Source organism: Miscanthus floridulus, chromosome 1, assembly GCF_019320115.1.
Source record: "Miscanthus floridulus cultivar M001 chromosome 1, ASM1932011v1, whole genome shotgun sequence".
In the NCBI taxonomy this organism is placed as follows: domain Eukaryota; kingdom Viridiplantae; phylum Streptophyta; class Magnoliopsida; order Poales; family Poaceae; genus Miscanthus; species Miscanthus floridulus.
The window spans coordinates 140,552,562-140,560,277 of record NC_089580.1 but is presented as its reverse complement, the minus strand read 5'-3'; the positions used below and the strand labels follow the sequence as shown (position 1 = coordinate 140,560,277).

The window sequence follows — 7,716 nt, the reverse complement described above, 5'->3', positions numbered from 1 at the left end:
AATAACTTTCTGTAGTAAAGAGTTTTCTTGTTGCAGTAGCTAAATAGAAAACTTAAGAAAAGGTCAATTCTTTTTGCTGTTATGTAGTCAGTTCATTCACTTCTTCAAGTTTTCAACGCACCTAGATATCCAGTGAAAGACATATTCGTATATGTTAACTCTGTAGTCATTTAAGTATTACATAGTTCCTGATTTTTTATCTAATCTCTGAACCCTTGAGTTTTGATATACATGGGTACTTCCAGACTCCAGAGAGGTGCCATGGTCTGTGTTTTGTCCTGGCACTGTCATTTCTACATAGGATTAAACAAATGTGTCCTAGCCTTGATCACTTTAGCCATTAGAATTTAATTTTTTTGTTCACAACCGGGGTGTGTTATTCAACTCCAACTCCAGTAGTCAAATGATACTACAAGTCATCTTTTCTTTATGACCATTAAAAGAATGGAACTCAATTTTTATTAGTGAGCTTATTTTTGCAAAACTATACTGTCAATTTCTATGAACAGGATAAAAAATTATGTTACTTCTCATCAGGTCATATAATATCTGAACTAGCGTGTTGCTTTCTGAGAGTCAATTTCGGTGGTTCCTTTTGTTATTCTTGGTTTAGAATAAAGCCACTAGATCTTAAAGGTACTGTTTTCTCTTTTGTACGTTTCTTATTTCATATAAGCAAACAATACCAGTATACACTACTTAAAATTATATCTTGGTATATATCATCCTGTCATACATGATTTTCTTCACCTTTTTAAGACTGGTGTTTTACTAAGGATGTTGTCTTTTTATTTCCCTTGTATTTAAAATTCAAAATGGTAACTGTATTTCTAGGGAAGAAATTAGGGGTCCAATGTTTATGGTGGGAGTGCAGTTTATGGTTAGAAGAAATTAGGGGTCCAATGTTCTGAAAAAAGTTGGCCCCATGTGGTTGTTATAGGAAGAAATTGTTTGCAGCCTTGTTGGTCAAGCTTAGCTGGTTAACAACCTGGTTTGACAACCTTATTTAGTTACCCGAGGGTTCAAAGTGATCATTTTTGCTCTTTAAATAGATGATATATATAGTGAGTTCCTGCCTCGTAGCCGAGCAGCTTAGTTCCTTCTCCTCCCTCTTCCTTATTTTTTATTGATGATTGATGTTACATATGGTATAGGTAAGGGAAGGAAGTAAATAATTGGTAGAGTATGATGATAGCCTCTGGTGCCAGTTTAGCGCTGATTGAAAAAGATTTGGTGTTGCCCAACTAAATAGAACACACATATTTGGAAAGAACTTCATATCATTGTTAGAGCTATTGTGCTTTTTGTTAGCTGAGTTATTATGTTTCTTAGTATCTGCTCATCTTCATCTCACTCTCAGCAATTCCTCCTTCCAAATGTTTGGATTTTTCAAAAAATTCAGGGGCCATTCCTCTCTAGAAATACCATGAAGCTGATTTCAACTAGAAAGAAGGTGATGATTGCATCAACTATGATCTGTTAGGGTCTTTAGATCATCTAGGTGTAGATCAGAGGGTGATATCTTTACCAATTGAATCAAATATACCTAGAGCTTGCTTCGGGAGAAGGAGACAGAGAGAGAGGGAGATGTAGGAGCATCTGACCGTCGGAGGGGTTGGAGGAGCTCCCTGCCATCGCTGGTTCGTTGGTGAAGCTCTGCGCATGCGCAGCGACGGTCGGTGTAGGTGACGAAAGGGTGTCGGTGAAGAGGTTGGTGGTGGCAAAGGCAGTGGCGCTTCCCGCCGCTGGCAGTGCCTCCCTCTCGATCGGACTAGGGTTAGACGGTGGGGTTGTGGCGGCGGCAGTGAACCTCGTATCGCGAGCCATTTGCCCCACCTCCTCTATATAGGCACTGTGCGACGGGGGCCCAGCAGCCACTAGATGGCTGGGCGTCCCCGATCAGGACGCGGTCAAGGGGTCCGTCTCGACCGTTGGGTCAAGACGGATGAGATCAATTCTAACATTCTCCCCCTTGATCTCAACTCATACTTTAACTTTAAACTTTGACTTTAATCCCTGTCACTTTTATTTGTTCCATCACAGATTAGTGCATAGAGCATGCTTCATCGTCACGGTCAATCGCCAATAGACTTAACAGCTACAATACACGTCTCTGTTCTGAAACAGATTCTTTAACTTTGGGCCCTTTATTGTCCGAAAATCATAGGCTATACCATAAACCCATGTCGACTGTGTGTTCTCTAAACACACTGGGTGGTAAGCCTTTTGTACGCGGATCCGCAAGCACTTGCTTGTTACTTTTATGTTCAATACTTTTAGTATGATTCCGGACTTTCTCCTTCACAACGTATAACTTTAACGTCAATGTGTTTGGCAGCACACTTGACCCGTTGTTATAGGAGCGAACTACTTAAATGGTTATTGCTATTGTATACCATTATCAATTCTGGATGTAAGTTCTTTTAACCATTTCGCCTGTCCTTTAAGCCTCATGACAAGCTATACTATAGGTATGCATCATTGATGACACCACAACTGTTTCTTTGGAGCTTTTCCACAATAAAACTCCAACTGCGAGTGTTAGCTACTATGTGGGTTTCACTAAACATCTCGCCAAAATTTAACATTTGTACCCACAACTATTTGAGAGTACTTATTCTTTCTTAATCATCATGAGGCCTATAAATCTTTGCACAATTGCAAAACATTCTCAACTCCATTCCAGTGATCTATATCTGGACTGGACTTCTGCCAAAACATCCCGGATACATGAACTATGTCAGGGTAAGTTCTTACTTATAAGCATTCATTAAGCTTCCAACAGCTGAAGCATATAGGACGTCCTTTTGATCGATCTCACATTGGTTCTTGGAACACTGGAAGTTCCCAAAACTATTACCCTTTACTATAGGAACAGGCGCAAGTTTACTCACATATATACTTTATTTCTTTAGAATCTTCTCTAAGTATACACTTGAGATAGTTCTAATACCCCTTTTCCTTTTGTCTCGGTAAGTTCCAATTTCTAGAACGAATGACGCTTTACCAAGATCATTCTCATTGAAACTTGAGGACAAGAACTGTTTCTTCTCCAACAGTAGATTAACACAACTACTAGCGAGTAAGGTGCTACCCACATGCAGGATTAGGAAAATAAATTTCCCATGTTTAAACTTCGCATAAATGCAATTGTCCTCTACATTCTCTTTAAAATCCAAACTTTCTTATTGTACTGTCAAACTTCAAGTACCAATATCTTGAAGCTTGCTTTAATCCATAAATGGATTTCTTCAGGCAACATCCCTTATATTCTTTTCCTTCCACGACAAAACCTTTTGAGTTGTGTCATGTAAACTTTTCCACACAAATCCCTGTTGAGGAATGTGTCTTTACATCCTTCTAATATAACTCTAAATCATAATGTGCCACTAACGCCATTATGATTCTAAAAGAATCCTTATATTCTCATTATAATCTATTTCTTCTCTTTGTGTAAATCATTTCGCCACAAGTGGCGCTTTATAGCTTCACATATTTCCTTTGGAGTCACATTTGTCTTGCAGACCCATTACAACCTACTGTTTTGGCTCCATTAGCAATTTCTTCTAAGTCCCAAACATCGTTGGTATTTATCGATTTCATTTCATCTTCCTTTGCTTCTTGCCATTTAGACGAGTGAACGCCTCACATGGCTTTTTCAAATGAGGTGGAATTACCCTCCATTTGAATTTATCTGATTTTCTTATTCTTTAAGACCTTTTGGGGCCTCGTGGCACTTCTTTCATATGGGGCTATTTTTACTCTTCATTGCCAAAAGGCAATTGTTCTATAGCCTCCTGTATCACAAGATCCTTATTTACTTATTCATCTTCTTTAAGAGCTAACATCAGGTGTTGTATATGTCATACAACATCAACATGTATTAAGCAATTTGTTGCTCTAAAACACTGTAGTGGATATATAATCCCACTTCTATTCAAGCCTTAGGTATCTACATACCATGCTCCCTCAGATTACTCCATCTTCTATAAAGATGGTGTATCTTCAAATTTCTAATTTTGGGTTTAATCTTCTAAAAACTCATATGGCGCGTTTAGCACCGCCTTGATAACTCTGAACTCGTCCAGTATGAATACTAGCCGACTATGCTATCTTCCTATCAGAACTGTAAAAGGTCCAGAAATTTAGCTATTTCTTTACTTTAGGGGTATCGTTATTATGACCGTCTTACTCCCTCAACGATCACATTCATCTTTTATAGATCACTTTTACCTTTAATGCATAGTATGCATTGCATTATCTGAAGTATGGGGAATTATCTTTCTTAATCGTCTTTCTTAATTAATCTTACATTTCTCCTCCTCGAAATGTGGTATGAACTTTTCTACCACAATTTCAAAACATTCAGAACTCTTGTGAATGAGGAAACTTTGATTACTTACTTCATCCACATGATTACATCATGCAAACGTTGGTTCCTCCAACGTTAGTCAGAAAATAATAATACCATAATTTAACTTTAACTATCAACCGACTATTCCTCCAATTAATTTTTTTAGTTGGTTCCAATTTTAACTGGAGGATCAACTTTTCATCATTTACTGAATAACTATAACTACTCTTCAAATTAAATTCTCCCATTGGTTCGAATTTAATAAGAAGACAGTCATCATTAACTTTGCAGCGGAAACTTGACAAAATTTCTTTATCTACTTTTCAGAAGCATTTTACTGTACTTTTCTACTCTCTGTCAAAATTATTCCGTTGGTTCAAATTTTGACAGAGATGAAATATAAAAACATAGCAAAACATAAAAAAACTGCTTCTGAAAAATAAACTTTAAACTGTGAACAACTGTGCATTTTGGCCCGGTCCAGCACTGTGTAGCCCGGAGCCCAGTAGCAGCAGTGCGCGTGGAGCGAGTGGCCCGCAAGCAGTAGCAACACGCGGCCCACAAGCAACAGCAGCGTGCGGCCAACCACTACGCGTGCTCGTGGCCCAGCAAGTCCCCGCGTGCTCAGCAGCCCACGCTCAAGCTGCGCGGCCCAGCAGCACAGCGCGTAGCGCTCGCGGCGCCTCCCCCGCGCCTAGGCCACAACCTAGGCCTGGGCCGGGATTCCTCTTGCCCGCCTGGGCTCTATTCGGCCTGGAGCAACGCTCGCCGTCAATCTGAATCCAACGGTCGAGCACCATTTTCGGGAGGCTAAAACCCCCGCCCCGGCCGCACCCCTCCAAACCCTAGGTCACAATTCTGTTCTTTTCCTTCTCTCTCTTAGCGGCGCCGTGAGCAGTGATGGCCACCCACGACGGCTGGAGAAAAAACAGTGGCGGCACCGCCGCGGAGCTCCTCATCGGCACGCACGCTCGCCCAAGGCTGAGCACGCCGCCGTCGAGGGGCCTTGCGACGGTGCCCATGACCCCGAGCCCTAGGCGCTGCCCCGCGCGATGGCGTGGACTCGCCAGCCGGCGGCCTGGGTGGTTCTTCCCGCGCGACGGCGCAGTGGTGTTACTGACAGCGGTGACAGGTGAGCCCCCCTTGTCCGTCTTGTTCCTCTTCTTCCCCTTCTAGGGTTAGGGTTTGGTGAAATTTTGAATCGATTTGAATCACCTTCTTCTCTCTTTTTCTTTCTATTTCTTTCCCCGAGATCTGGTCGTGGGTTTAGGGTTCGGATCAAGCGGTCTTGAAGCCGAGCCCCTTCCGTCTTCACCCAGTTAGGGTTAGAGACTGTTCTTCTTCCCCACGCGCTTCTTCGTAGGGTTAGGGTTTGGCTGACCCCTTCTCTGTCTAGATCCGAACGGATCTAGTCTATTTCTTTTCTAATCAGTTTCTTGCCCCTGACAAGATCCACGCCTAGGAAAACCTGGCTCTGATACCATTGTTAGGGTCTTTAGATCATCTAGGTGTAGATCAGAGGGTGATATCTTTACCAATTGAATCAAATATACCTAGAGCTTGCTTCGGGAGAAGGAGACAGAGAGAGAGGGAGATGTAGGAGCATCTGACCATCGGAGGGGTTGGAGGAGCTCCCTGCCATCGCTGGTTCGTCGGTGAAGCTCTGCGCATGTGCAGCGACGGTCGGTGTAGGTGATGAAAGGGTGTCGGTGAAGAGGTTGGTGGTGGCAAAGGCAATGGCGATTCCCGCCGCTGGCAGTGCCTCCCTCTCGGTCGGACTAGGGTTAGACGGTGGGGTTGTGGTGGCGGCAGTGAACCTCGTATCGCGAGCCGTTTGCCCCACCTCCTCTATATAGGCACTGTGCGACGGGGGCCCACCAGCCACTAGATGGCTGGGCGTCCCCGATCAGGGTGCTGTCAAGGGGTCTGTCTCGATCGTTGGGTCAAGACGGATGAGATCAATTCTAACATGATCTCCATATAGTTAAGGTGCAACCAATCACTTTTACTTCAGAAACCAAGTATGAAAACAACCAATAATCACATAATTGTTTGTTGACTTTTCTGTTAACTAGGGTGAATATGCCTTGCATTTGGAGAATTATTGAGGGGCTTATGGACCTCTCTAATAGAAACCAGTTGCCCCTTATCATTTCACGGGAAAACTTGCCTGTTCTCCTCGGTTCCCTGGCTTTAATCAACATGATTCATAGGAGCTTGCTTTTTTGTTGGTTGGTCTCCATGAAGATCTTTCAAATGTGAAGCAATGGAGCCGGGCAGCATTGAATAAAACACAATAATATTTAGTCTATAGATACATTGATAGTGTTATACAAGTTGTTAGCGGTTGATATATACCTCTGCCATGGAATCAACCAGTCAAATATCATCCTATTAATCCATCACTGTCTACGTGCTTTCATACAGAATTTGGGAACTAGAATGTAGAATCAGTCAGTACAAACAGTAGAATTTTAGATGATGTGCTTTCAAACCTACCATGTTCTTGTTCTCAGGGTTTGTATGTTTGATTACAATTATGTATTCCTAGAATATCTGTTAACAGCATTACGGCTTGATGTTTGATTTTGTATTCTTATATTTTATATGAAATAATAGACACGTGAATACCGTGCTCTCTTTTAGGTTTAGATACAATTTTAAGTTTGCAAAATTGTATATAGAAAATATAAAGACTGCGCTCAATAATTATTTTTTCTGATGACAAGAAGGTGGATAAAACGGCAGATGAAAGAATTGGAGAGCTGGGGGCAGCGGAAACCAGATATGACTCTAACAGTAGGCTATGCCCAGGTAGCCATTTGCAAGCTTCCTCTCACCAATGGTGCCAAGGTATTTGGATGCATTTCGGTGTTTATTTTTTTTTTTTTTTGTCTTCAATAATACATGGTGGTTGTGCGCTTACAGGTATCTCCAGCACCATTGCCAACCATTTTACAACAAGCTCTTGAGTTCACCTTGACTGCCAAGGCAATGGCAAGACCATTCAGTCCTATGGCAACAGAATAAAGATGCAAAAATAAGCTTATAATTTCACTTGTACTGGCTCATATGGATTGTTCTAATTAATGGGGTTACATCTTGGAGCTGATGCGTGTGGCAAGAGAAGAGCAGGCCATGTTGCAGAACCATTATTATGGTCACTACGGGAAACACGTGATTTGCCGAGTGCAAAAATCTTTGCCGAGTGCCAAATTTCGGGCACTCGGCAAAGACCTGCTTTGCCGAGCGCCGCACTCGGCAAAATATGACACTCGGCAAAAAGGCCTTTGCCGAGTGCCTGGCACTCGGCAAAGACCTACACTCGGCAAAGATTGGTAGGGGTTTAACGGCATCCAGCG

At 42.2% G+C, this 7,716-nt stretch overlaps 1 long non-coding RNA gene across 1 annotated transcript; it reads left to right on the top strand.

Annotated features, from left to right (window-relative positions):
* Nucleotides 1–416: 416 nt before the first annotated feature.
* Nucleotides 417–7,419, top strand: LOC136495674 (uncharacterized). The gene is made up of 3 exons (XR_010769017.1): nucleotides 417–636; nucleotides 7,087–7,207; nucleotides 7,283–7,419. It is a non-coding gene; the product is annotated as an uncharacterized lncRNA (long non-coding RNA).
* The last annotated feature ends 297 nt before the right edge of the window (nucleotides 7,420–7,716 follow it).